Source organism: Eulemur rufifrons, chromosome 19 (assembly GCF_041146395.1).
Source record: "Eulemur rufifrons isolate Redbay chromosome 19, OSU_ERuf_1, whole genome shotgun sequence".
Lineage (NCBI taxonomy): Eukaryota > Metazoa > Chordata > Mammalia > Primates > Lemuridae > Eulemur > Eulemur rufifrons.
The window spans coordinates 59,080,625-59,094,079 of record NC_091001.1 but is presented as its reverse complement, the minus strand read 5'-3'; positions in this window follow the sequence as shown (position 1 = coordinate 59,094,079).

Here is a 13,455-nt window from a genome sequence, read left to right as displayed (position 1 = left end):
GCCCTCCATATGTGTGGCTCTGCCCCTATAATCCCCAGAGCCAGCTCTGAATCTCTCGCTGTGCCTGAGGCTCTGCCCCTTAGATCCAGGGCCCCCACCAGGGCTGTGATACCACTCTTGAGATTCCAGAGTTGAGCTTAGGTCCCAAGACACTACCCCTGAGTCTCCACTACTGCCACTAGGCCAGAAGAACCTCCTCAAGGTCCAACGCTTCACCCAGGATCCCCCACCCCTGAGCAGACATTACTCCCAGAACTGGGTTGTGCAAAAGCCCATAGCCTGGTCATCCATGACCACTGCCTAAGTAGACTTATCCAGCTGCCACTGTCACCTCCACTGGGTGACCCTGGCCACAGAAATTCCCCAGAACAGCTGTGGTAGAGAGGGTCACATCCAGCTCCCAATGCAAACTTCCAACAATGAGCTGGGGGACAACCACCACCCACACAAAAACCACCTAGCACTAGCTCAATCTGAGCCAATCACAGGGGAACAGGTTAAAACAGAACAGCTGTTCTACAGGCTCTCACTGCACCTGTCCCTTCCCTAACAGGTCAACAATCCAGAGTAGGTCACAAAAGCCCCATCTAGGGTCCTTACCTTCCCCTAACTAAACAGAAGAGCTCCCTGCAAAGGAGAACAAGTGCCCTCCAATCCTATTAACCCAGAGCTAAGAGAAGAGGATCCAGATGAGAAGAAACCAGCAAAAGAACCCTGGCAATATGAAAAAACAAAATAGCTCGACATGCCCAAGGGTTCACAATGGAGCTACAGAAGTGGACTCCATCCACAAGGAAATTGCTGAGATGACAGACACAGAATTCAGAATATAGATGGCAAATAAGATGAACACAATTGAAGACAAAGTTGAAAAACAACAAAAAGAAGTTCAAAAAATATTTCAGGAAATTAATGAAAAAGTCACTAAGAACACAAAATAAGAAAGGATATGATAGAACTTAAAGAAATAAAAGAGTCATTTAAGGAACTTCAAAACACAGCAGAAAGCATCAGCAGTAGACTAAACCAAGGAGAAGAAAGAATCTCAGAGCTTGAAGACAAGGCTCTCAAGCTAACCTAGTCATGAAAAGAGGCAGAGAAGAGTATAAAAATGTCTAGGCAACCACTGAAAGAGATATGTGAAGCAAGCTAACATTTGAATTACAGGTATCCTTGAGGGAGAAGAAGAAAGCTAAAAGCATGGAAAACCTATTTAAGGAAATTTTTGTGGAAAACTTCCCTGGTATCACCAGAGATTCAGACATTCGGATACAAGATGGACATCAAACACTGGGAAGATTCATAGCAAACAGGACATCTCCAAGACACATAGTAATCAACCTGGCCAAAGTCAAAATGAAGGAGAAAATTCTATAAGCAGCCAGATGTAAGCAACAGCTGACCTAGAAAGGAAAATCCATTAGGCTAACAGCAGACTTCTCAGCAGAAATCTTACAAGCCAGAAGGGAGTGGGTCCCCATCTTCAATCTTCTTAAACAGAACAACTGCTAGCCTAGGCAGGCAGACACTAAGATCTTGTATCCTACAAAACTAAGTTTCACATATCATGGAGAAAGTAAGTCTTTTCCAGACAAACAAACACTGAGGGAATTTGTCATGACCAGACCTGCCCTGCAGGAAATACTCCGAACAACATTATACATGAATCAGCAAAATAGATACCCACCAGTATAAAATAACCCACAAAAGCTAAAGCCCACAATGCTTATAAAATAATAGCCCAAGAGGGGAAACAAAACAACAAGGTATTACCCAACATGATGAATAGAACAGCGTCCCACATATCAATTCTATCTCTGAACATTAACAGTTTAAATGTGCCACTCAAAAGGCATAGGCTGGCTGAATGGATGAAAAAACACAATACAAGTATCTGCTGTCTTCAGGAAACATATCTAAACCACAAGGACACACACAGACTCAACGTGATAGGATGGAAAAAATATTCTATGCAAATGGAAACCAAAAGAGAGCAGGCATAGCCATTGTCATATCAGATAAATTGATTTTAAATCAACCAAGGTAAAGGAAGACAAAGAGGGTCATTATATAATGGTAAAGGGAGCAATTCAACAAGAAAACATAACAATCCTAAATATTAACATATATGCACCTCACATAGCAGCTCCCAGATACACAAAGCAAATTTTACTAGAGCTAAGCAAAGAAATAAATAGCAGCATCCTATTTACCAGGAACTTCCATCCCACTACAACATCCCACTGTCAGGGCAAGATAAATTATCAAAGCAGAAAATAAATAAAGAAACATTGGACCTAAACCAGACTCTAAATCAAATGTACTTAACAGATATTTACAGAACATTCTACATCTAAACTACTGAATATACATTCTTCTCATTAGCACATGGGACCATCTCCAAGACTGATCATATCTTAGAACAGAAAACGGGCCTCAACAAATACAAAACAAATCAAAATCACACCATGAATCTTCTCAGACCACAGTGAAATAAAACTAAAAATCAATCACAAGAGAAACACTTTAAACTACACAAACTCATGGAAATTAAACAACCTGATGCTGAACAATTATTGGGTCAAGAATGAAATTAAGATGGAAACCAAAAGATTCTTTGAGGTGAATGACAAAAGGCACACAAGCTATCAAAATCTATGGGACTCAGCAAAAGCATTTCTCAGGGGAAAATTCATAGCCTTAAATGCCTACGTCAAAAGGACAGAAAGATCACAAATTAACAAACTAATGTCACATCTCAAGGAGCTAGAAAAGGAAGAGAAAACCAAACCCAAAGCCAGCAGGAGAAAAGAAATAACAAAGGTCAGAGCAGAACTAAATGAAATGAAAAGTAAAAAATTAATACAGAAGATCAAGAAGACAAAAAGTTGGTTCTTTAAAAAGATCAGCAAAATCAACAGACCATTTGCTATCTTAACCAGGAATAGAAGAGAAAGGACTCAAATAACCTCGATCAGAAATGAAAAGGAGACATTACAACCAATACCACAGAAATACAAAATATCATTCATGAACACTATGAAAATCTCTACACACATAAACTAGAACACATAGAGAAAATTGATAAACTCCTAGGAACACACAACCTCCAAAGACTCAACCAGGAAGAAATGACAACCAGTAATGAACAATGAAATCCAAGCAGCAATAAAAAGTCTTCCAACAAAAAAAGCCCTGGACCATATGGATTCACAGCTGAATTCTACCAGACTTACAAAAAAGAGCTGATACCCACACTACAAAAATTATTACATAACATAGAGAAGGAGGGAATTCTCCCCAACTCATTCTATTAAGCCAGTAACATCTTGATACCAAACCCAGGAAAGAACACAGCAAAAAAGAAAACTACAGACCAATATCCCCTATGAATATAAATGAAAAAATCCTCAATAAAATACCCACAAACTGAATTTAGCAGCACATGGAAAAAGTAATTCACCATGACCAAGTGGACTTCACCCTAGGGATGCAAGAATGGTTCAACATACACAAATCAATAAAATGTGATTCACCACATAAACGGAAGCAAAAATAAAGACTATATGATCATCTCAATAGATGTAGAAAAAGCATTTGACAAAATCCAGTACCCTTTCATGATAAAAAAAACCCTCAACAAACTAGGCATAGAAGGAAAATATCTCAAAATTATAAAAGCCACACATGACAAACCCACAGCCAACATCATGCTGAATGGGGAAAAGTTGAAAACATTCTCCCTAAGAACTGGAACAAGATAAGTGTGCCCACTGTCACCACTTTTATTCACCGTAGTGTTGGAAGTCCTAGCCAGAGCAATTAGGCAATAGAAAGAAATAAAGGGTATACAAATCAGAAAAGAGGAGGTCAAACTATCAATCTTTGCTGATGACATGATCTTGTACATAGAAAACTGCAAAAACTCCACCAAGAGACACCTGAAATTGATAAATAAATTCAGCAGCGCCGGGCGCGGTGGCTCACGCCTGTAATCCTAGCACTCTGGGAGGCCGAGGTGGGCAGATCGTTTGAGCTCAGGAGTTCGAGACCAGCCTGAGCAAGAGCGAGACCCCATCTCTACTAAAAATAGAAAGAAATTATATGGACAGCTAAATATATATATAGAAAAAATTAGCCGGGCATGGTGGTGCATGCCTGTAGTCCCAACTACTCGGGAGGCTGAGACAGGAGGATCCCTTGAGCTCAGGAGTTTGAGGTTGCTGTGAGCTAGGCTGACGCCACGGCACTCACTCTAGCCTGGGCAACAAAGTGAGACTCTGTCTCAAAATAAATAAATAAATAAATAAATTCAGCAGAGTCTCAGGATACAAAATCAAAGTACACAAATCAGTAGCATTTCTATATACCATTAATAGTCAAGCTGATAGTCAAATCAAAGACTCAATACCATTCACAACAGCTACAAAGAAAACAAAATACCTGGGAATATACTTAACCAAGGAGGTGAAAGATCTCTACAAGAAGAACTATGAAACACTGAGGAAAGAAATTGCAGAGGACATAAACAAATGGAAAAACATATCATACTCATGGATTGGCAAAATCAACACTGTTAAAATGTTCATACTACTCCAAGTGATTTACAGATTCAATGCAATCCCCATCAAAATACCAATGTCATACTTCACAGACCTAGAAAAAATAATTCCCTGCTTCATTTGGAACCAGAAAAGAGCCCAAGTAGCAAAAGCAATCTTAAGCAAAAAGAACAAATCTGGAGGCATCATATTACCAGACTCCAAATAATACTGCAGGGCTATAGTAACCAAAACAGCATGGTATTGGTACAAAAATAGAGACATAGACCAATGGAACAAAAAATAGGGAACTCAGATACAAAACCACCTACCTACAGTCAACTGATCTTTGACCAAGCAGACAACATACACTCGGGAAAAGAAGCCTTATTCGATAAATGGTGCTGGGAAAATTGGATAGCCATGTGCAGAAGAATGAAACAGGACCTCTGTCTCTCACCACTCACAAAAATTAATTCAAGATGGATAAAAGACTTAAATGTGAGGCATGAAACCATAAGAATTCTAGGGGCAATCAGAAAAAACTCTTCTAGATACCAGCCTAGGAAAAGAATTTAAAAATAAGACCCCAATGGCAATTGCAACAACACAAAAATAAATAAATGAAATTTCATTAAACTAAAAAGCTTCTGCACAGATAAGGAAACAATCAATAGAGCAAACAGATAACCTACAGAGTGGGAGAAAATATACACAAGCTATACATCTGATAGAGGGGTAGTAACCCTTTATTTACAAAGAACTCAAGCATATCAGTAAGAATAAACCAAACAATCCCATTAAAAAGTGAGCAAAAGACATGAACAGAGGCTTTTCAAAAGAATATAGACAAATGGCCAATAAACATATGAAAAAATGCTCAACATCACTAATCATCAGGGAAATGCAAATTAAAACCAAAATGAGATATCACCTTACTCCTGTTAGAATGGCTTATATTAAAAAGTCCAAAAACAATAAATGCTGGCAAGGATGCAGAGAGAAAGGAATGCTTATACATTGTTGGTGGGACTGCAAATTAGTACAATCTCTATGAAAACAGTATAGAGATTCCTAAAGAACTAAAAATAGACCTACCATTTGATTCAGCAATCCCACTACTGGGTATCTACCCAAAGAAAAAGAAGTCTTTCTATCAAAAAGAGACCTACACTAGAATGTTTATTGTAGCATAATTCACAATTGCAAAGATGTGGAATCAACCCAAGTGCTCATCAATTTATGAGTGGAATAATAAAATGCGGTATATGTACCCCATAGAGTATTATTCATCCATAAAAAGAATGAATTAATGCCTTTTACAACAATCTAGATGCAACTGGAGGCCATTCTTCTAAGTGAAATGTCTCAAAAATGAAAAAACAAACACCCATGTGTACTCATTATTAAATTGGAGCTAACTGATGAGCACACATGTGCAAAGAGGGAAGTAAAACTCAGTGGAAATCAAGCAGGGGGGAGAGAGGATGAAGGGAGGGGAAAACAAAAGCTACCTACCTAATGGATACAATGAACAGTATTTTGGGTGATTGACATACCTATAATCATGATTCAAGTATTACAAAAGTAATCCATGTAACCAAAAACATTTGCACCCACTTAATATTTTGAAATAAAAGAAAAAAAATAGTGTTGTCCTACATATGTATGTTTTTTAACTTATATAAATGATCTTGCACTATAGAGCTCATTCATTTTAGATTTTTTTTTTATCTTAACAGTGTTTTTGAGATTTATTCATATTGTTTTATATATTTCTAGTTTGTTACTTCTGACTGCTGAAAAATATTCCTAAATATGTATCTACCACATTTTACCCTAGTAACAGACACTTAGATTCCCTCCAACTCCATGTTCCTGAAGTGTGTAGTGAATTCATTGTCCCTGGGTGTTTAACCAGGAATGATCTTACTGGGTCTTAGGGGATGTGCATACTTAAACGAAGTTCTGGCGGATGACTCTCCAGAGAGATTGCACTAGTCCAACTCAGCAGTGCACAAAGGTGCCAGTTCCCCTCATCCTCAACTTGCATTATTCCTCTCTCTCATTTTGCCAGTTTGATAGGTATAAAGTGGCCTAAGCCTTTATACATACCAGTTACCACTGCTTTGAATATCCTTATTTTTAATATTTCCTTCAATATTCTTCTGCTTTAACTACCCTCCTTTCACTGCCTGGTGAACTACTTATCTTTCAAAACCCAATTCTAATGTCATATTCTTTGTGAAGTGTTCCAGTTTGTCACCTCTTCCTTGGTGCTCTAGAACATTCTGAACAGACCATCCTAGCACTTGTATCACTGCAATCCTTTCTTTCTTTCTTTCTTATTTATATACCATCCCCACCTTGGAAATTAGGGCAGAAATGGTTCCTGCCTCAGGGAACCAATGGGCAGCGGAAGGAAGAAGGTGAGGGAGGAGTGGGGTGGGTTATACAGGTGGGGCCAGGAAGTCAGGCAATTAATTACATGCCCCTTTCTCTTGATGGATTAAAAGGATTTCAAGCACAGAGACTGCATTCTTCTTCTTCATGGTTCGAGTATCTATCCTTTCAAGAAGTGTTTTTCTAAGTAAATTCTCTCTTACATACTTCAGGACCTCACTCACTTCTATCTTAAGCAAATTTACCCTAGCTTTTTCTAAATGTTTCTTCCCTTCTGCCTATAATCAAGCCTAAAAAAAATTTTCCCTTAATGCCAATGAACTCTGGGCCAATATCTGGACCATTACAAAGGATATGATGCAATGGAAAGAGCATGATAATTAGAATTAAAAGACCCTGGGGAACTCAGTTAACCTTTCTAGGCCTCTGGGTTTACTGATCTGTACAGGTTAGTTGTGAAGAGTACATTAACCATGTGACAGCGTTTGTGTTCATTCTCTTTCCTTCATCAAGCTTCTAAAAGAATGGTTCTTATCAAAAAGTCCCAAAACAACAAATGTTGGCATGGATGCAGAGAGAAAGAAACACTCATTCACTGCTGGTGGGACTGTAAACTAGTACAACCTCTATGGGAAGTAGTATGGAGATAGCTCAAAGAAATTAAAGTAGAACTACCATTTGATCCAGCAATCCCACTACTGGGTATTTGCCCAAAGGAAAAAAAGACATTCTATAAAAAGGACATTGGCACTCGAATGTTTATAGCAGCACAATTCACAATTGCAAAGACGTGGAAACAACTAAAGTGCCCATCAATACATGAGTGGATTAATAAAAGGTGGTATATGTATACCATGGAGTATTACTCAGCCATAAAAAAGCCTAATGAACTAATACCTCTTGTATTAACCTAGATGGAACTGGAGACCATTCTAAGTGAAGTATAAAAAGAATGAAAAAACAAACACCACAGGTACTCACCATCAAATTAGAACTAATCAATCAACACTTATGTACACATATGGAAGTAACATTCACCAGGGATTGGGCAGGTGGGAGCAGGGAGGAGGGGATGGGCAAATTCACACCTAACAGGTGCAGTGCGGGCTGTCTGGGGGATGGGCACGCTTGTAGCTTTGACTTGGGCAGTGCAAAGGCAATTTATGTGAACAAAGCATTTGAACTCCTGTAATATTCTGAAATAAAAATAAAATAAAAAATATCTTCGACACATGTCCAAAATTGAATTCTTCATCTTCTTTCAACCAAGTTCTCCTCTAGAACATTTTTCTTCTAGCAGTCCTGCCATTTTCCCACCGCCCTTGCTGTTTAGTTAACCAAAAGTCCATTCATTCACTTTTCATGTTGATACTTAAATATACTCCTAATCTTTATCCTCATTTCCACTGTCCTAAGAGTGGAGGAACCTTCAGATTGGATATGAGTTTGCTTGGAGACAATACATATAAATTAAGACTTCTGGTAACCTATTTTCTTAGGTTATATCCCACCCTAACTGCATCTTCCCCATCTACACTCATCTGATGCTTTACAAGAACCACAAACCATCAATGACCAGCAGTCTAGTTACCTTCCTCTGCCCTCATGAAGTTAGTTTTACAAGTTATGTCAAGAAACAGGTAACCCTTCATATACCTAAGCAAAGAGAAAAAGGATAATATTCCTCAAAAGATTCTTCCTACACACCAAAACAAAATCTTATTTATGAATATTTACTTAAAAATCCTAAATCAGACATTACTAAGTAAAATCGAGACAGTCACCAAAATAAGACACTTTGACCAAGTGGGGTTGAAATCATAAATGAACCAAAAGATGTCTCAATATTAGTACTTTACGATTAATATATTAATACATAAAGGAAAAAATTCATTATTCTACTTGATGCTAAAAAAGCATTTGATAAAATTCAACACTAATTTCTTACAAAAACTTACAATAACCTAGCAATAGAAGAAAACTCCCTTAACTTGATAAACCTAAAGCAAACCTCATAATTGACAACTAACATTAGAAACACTTTGATTAAAGCAAGGAAAGACACAAATTCTTACCATTACCAATAAATATTAAACAACATTGTTCGGTGGTCTTAGCCAATTAAATCAGAAATCTGAAATGCAAAGAAAAAAACCTAAAGAATAAATATATAAATGTTAGAGATAGCTCTTGGACAACTTTCCAACTTCTTTCATGATTATTGGTCTTTGGGGGATTTCTCTATCTTCCTTAGTTTAATTTTGGTAATATATATATTTTCTGGAAGCATCATTCATCTTTCTTTAGGTTTATGGATTTATTCCACAAAATTATTTAAAGTATCCTCAACATTATTTATATTGATATTAGGAATGTCTATAACAGAATTTTCTAGGGAATCAACTAAAAACCTATTAGATTTAATAAAAGCATGCGTAACTTACTCAGATACATGACAAACATAATTGATAGCTTTTTTATATACTAGAAATAATAAATTTGAAAATGTAGCTTAAAAAATATAACAAACAATGTGAATATTCATATGAATTCATGTGAGTAATGTGAATTCATGAATAATGCAAGACTTATGGGAAGAAAACATAAAACTTTTTGAAAGACATTTAAAAAACACCTAAATAGAGACTTACCATGTTGGGATGGCAATTTCTCCCAAACTGAATAAATTCAATGTAATCTCAATCAAAATCCCCAAGGGATTTCTAAAATGAAAATTCACAAATTAATTCTAAAGCTCACCTGTGAGACTAAACACACAAGGAGAGCTAAGACATTTTTGAAAAAGATCAATGGTGGGAGACTTCCTCTCTAGATACCAGAACATATTTTAAGGTTATATAAATTAAAATGGTCTCATATTGGCACAGAAATAGACAAATTGGCCAGTAGAACATAGAGTCTAGAAACAGACCTAGGCATTGCAAATGAGTGAGGAAAGGGCTAATAATAATAGGTGTTTAGGATCTTCAAATAGCCACTTGAGGGAAAAAAAGGTTATATCTGCATTTTATTAATATATAACCCCAAATAAAAACCAGACAGATTGAATATCTAAATATAAAATAAAACTAAAATATTTTTATACTCTGGGTGTGGTGGTGGATGGGAAAGCCTTTCTAGGAAAGATGTAAAACTCAAAAGGTTAAAGAAAATTAAATTACATTAAATATCAAGATGCTGTATGATGAAAGCTACCATAAACAAATATTAAAAATAAGTGGAAGTGGAAATTATGGGTTAATAATTCTGAAACTGTATACTATGGCTGAATAAATAAGGAAATGGCTGGTAGTCAGTGGGAGATGGGATCTCACTGTTGGAGAGAGATAAGCAATAAGGAAGTGTTTAGAATGATCTCTGTGGTACTAGATTATAGTTGGAGACATCAGTATGAACTCATGTTTTATACATATATTTGATATGCCCATAATACAAACACACACAGAGATGTACAGATACAGAAACAATTAGAGATGTCTGTGTGTACATGGGTTATCACACATCATATTGCATGTAGCTCTGCCTGCTGAGAGCCTAAAAGCAATGGCACCTCAGTAGCAATGAGCATACTCCGTACACAGACCTTGACTTTTAGATACCATTCTTCAGTAAAAGGAACCAGTGCTCCATGAAGAATTGGTTAATGCTAGGGCTGGGACAGTGAAAGTACAAGTAAACTTGCAGCATCTTATAGTTCCATAAGGCAAGGAAATGTTCAAAATACAAAAGACTGTGGGGTATGTCGTAGACACACAGGAGCCAATCTGAAAGAGCTTCCAATGGCTAAACTCAGAATAATTTAAGCAACCAAATAGATAGGTAACATAGAATTGGATTATAATCCAAAATATAAAATAAACACATAAGTCCAAAGGATAGATATATAGACCAACAGAAGAGAATTGAGAGTCCAGAAATAAAGCCATACAACTATAAGTAATTGAGTTTCAATATGAATGCCAAGGCCTTCAACAGTGAAAGAATAGTCTTTTCAACCAATGGGCTGGGATAACTCAATATTCAACCATAAAAAAATGAATTTGGACCCCTGCCTTATACCTACTATATACCATATAGAAAAATCAACTCAAAGTGGATCTAAGACCTAAACTAAGAACTAAAAGTATATAACTCTTAGAAGGAAACAAAGGTATAAATATTCATGACCTTGAATTAAGCAATAGTTTCTTAGATCTTAGATATCACATCCAAAGCACAAGCAACAAAAGAAAAAATGGACAAATCTAGACCTCATCAAAATTTAAAACCCTCTGCATCAAGGACACTGTTAAAAAGTGAAAAGACGCATAGAATGGGAGAAAATATTTGCAAATCATATATCTGATAAGGGTCTAGTATCTAGAATATGTAAAGAACTCTTAAAAAAAAAAGAACTCTTACAACTCAACAATCAAAAGACAACCCAATTTAAAAGAAGCAAAGAATTTGAATAGACATTTCACCAAATATGATACACAAATAGCTAATATCCACATGGAAAGATTCTCAACATCATTAGTCATTAGGAAAATGCAAGTCAAAACTTCAGTGAGGTAGCTACCGCCTAATACCCATTAGGATGACTATTATTTTAAAAACATTTTAAAAGGACAGAAAACAGCAAGTGTTGGCAAGGACATGGAGAAATTGGAACTCTCATACATTGCTAGTGAGAATATAAAATAATGCAACCACTTTAGAAAACAGTTTGGCAGTTTCTCAAAAAGTTAAACATTGTTACCATACAACCCAGCAATTCCACTTCTAGGTATATACCTAAGAGAACTGAAAACACATGTTCAGACAAAAACTTGTACACCAATGTTCATAGCAGCATTATTCATAATAGCCAAAAAGTGGAAACAACTCACAGGTCCACCAATGGATGAATGGATAAACTAAATGTGGTATATCCACACAATGGAATGTAACATTATTTAGCCACAAAAGATACGAAGTACTGATGCATGCAACATGGTTGAACCTTGAAAACATTATGATAAGTGACAGAAGCCCGGCAAAAAGGTCACGTATTATACAATTCCATTTTTATCAAATGTCCAGAACAGGAAAATTCCTAGAGAAAGTAGATTAGGGGGATAAGGAAGAGGGGAATTGGGAGTGATTGCTAATAGGTACAGAGTTTCTTTTCAGGATCATGGACATGTTCTGAAGTTAGATGGTGATGGTTATACAACATTGTGAATATACTAAAAACTGCTGAATTGTACACTTTGAAATGGTGAATTTTATGTTAATGTGAGTTAAATCTCAATTTAAAAATTGTAAAAAGAAGAAATCCTAAGTGCAAAAATAAACACATAAGTTCATATTGATGTGAATAAATGATGTAAATAATTGGTTTAATAAATAAATAAATGAAGGTGAAGAGGCAAGTCTTTCTTACTGAAGAATTCCAAATAATTTATGGAGACAGTTTTTGTAGGAGGCAGAGTTTAGCCTTCCTACCCCTCCCTGCCACCATCTTTGGTGTGGGCTGCAATTAGCGACTTGTTCCTAATAAATAGAGTATGAAAAGGCAAAAGTAGTACTTTCCAGTAGAGAAATCTGGCAAACACTGCCTTAACCATGTGACGAAGGTTAACGTCCCCAGTGATGTCACATGGATATCATATAACCTCTGACACATGACGAGGAAGGCATTTTACCTTTGGGTTATTCTTTCAAAACACCCATAAGCCCAATCTAATCAAGAGAAAAACTTCAGACAAACACAAATTGGGGGACATTCTACAAAATGCCTGTTAGTTCTTAAAATGGTTAAGGTCATGAGAAACAAAGACAGACTGAGAAACTGTCACATTAGAGAAGAGACTAAGGAGATATGACTAAATGCAACATGGTATCTTAGATTGGATCCTGGAACAGAAAGAGAACATTAATGGAAAAACTAGTGAAATCCTAATGAAGTCTGAGTTAATACTAATGTGCCAATGTTGATTTTTAAAATTTTCACAAATGTACATGGTAATGTAAGATGTTAATAACAGGGAATACCGAGTGAGAGGTATACGGGAATTCTGTACCACTTGGCAACTTTTCTATAGACCTAAAAGTATTCCAAACTAAAACCATTTACTTAAAAGTAAGTGAAAGACTAGGAGAAAATATTTGCTCATATTATAACAAGCAAATATCTAATTCACATCAATAAGATCAACGGGTCAAAGACATTGTGACAGATCCCATTTCTTGACAACATTCATTTCTTCCTGACTTCAGCACTCAGACTGGCTCAAACAGCAGTGCAGATATCTTGATCTCCTGCTCCATCCCAGCCCATTTATCTTTTCATTCATGCATACAGTCAGTTCATTCAACAAAATTTACTGAGCATATTCTATGTGGCAGAAACTCTTCTAGTCCCTGAGAATAAAGCTGTGAAAAAAACACTCTGTTTACAGCTACAGGAGCTTACGAGTATGAACCATGATTAGTATTAACTAGACATGATGACCTTACTCCCTTT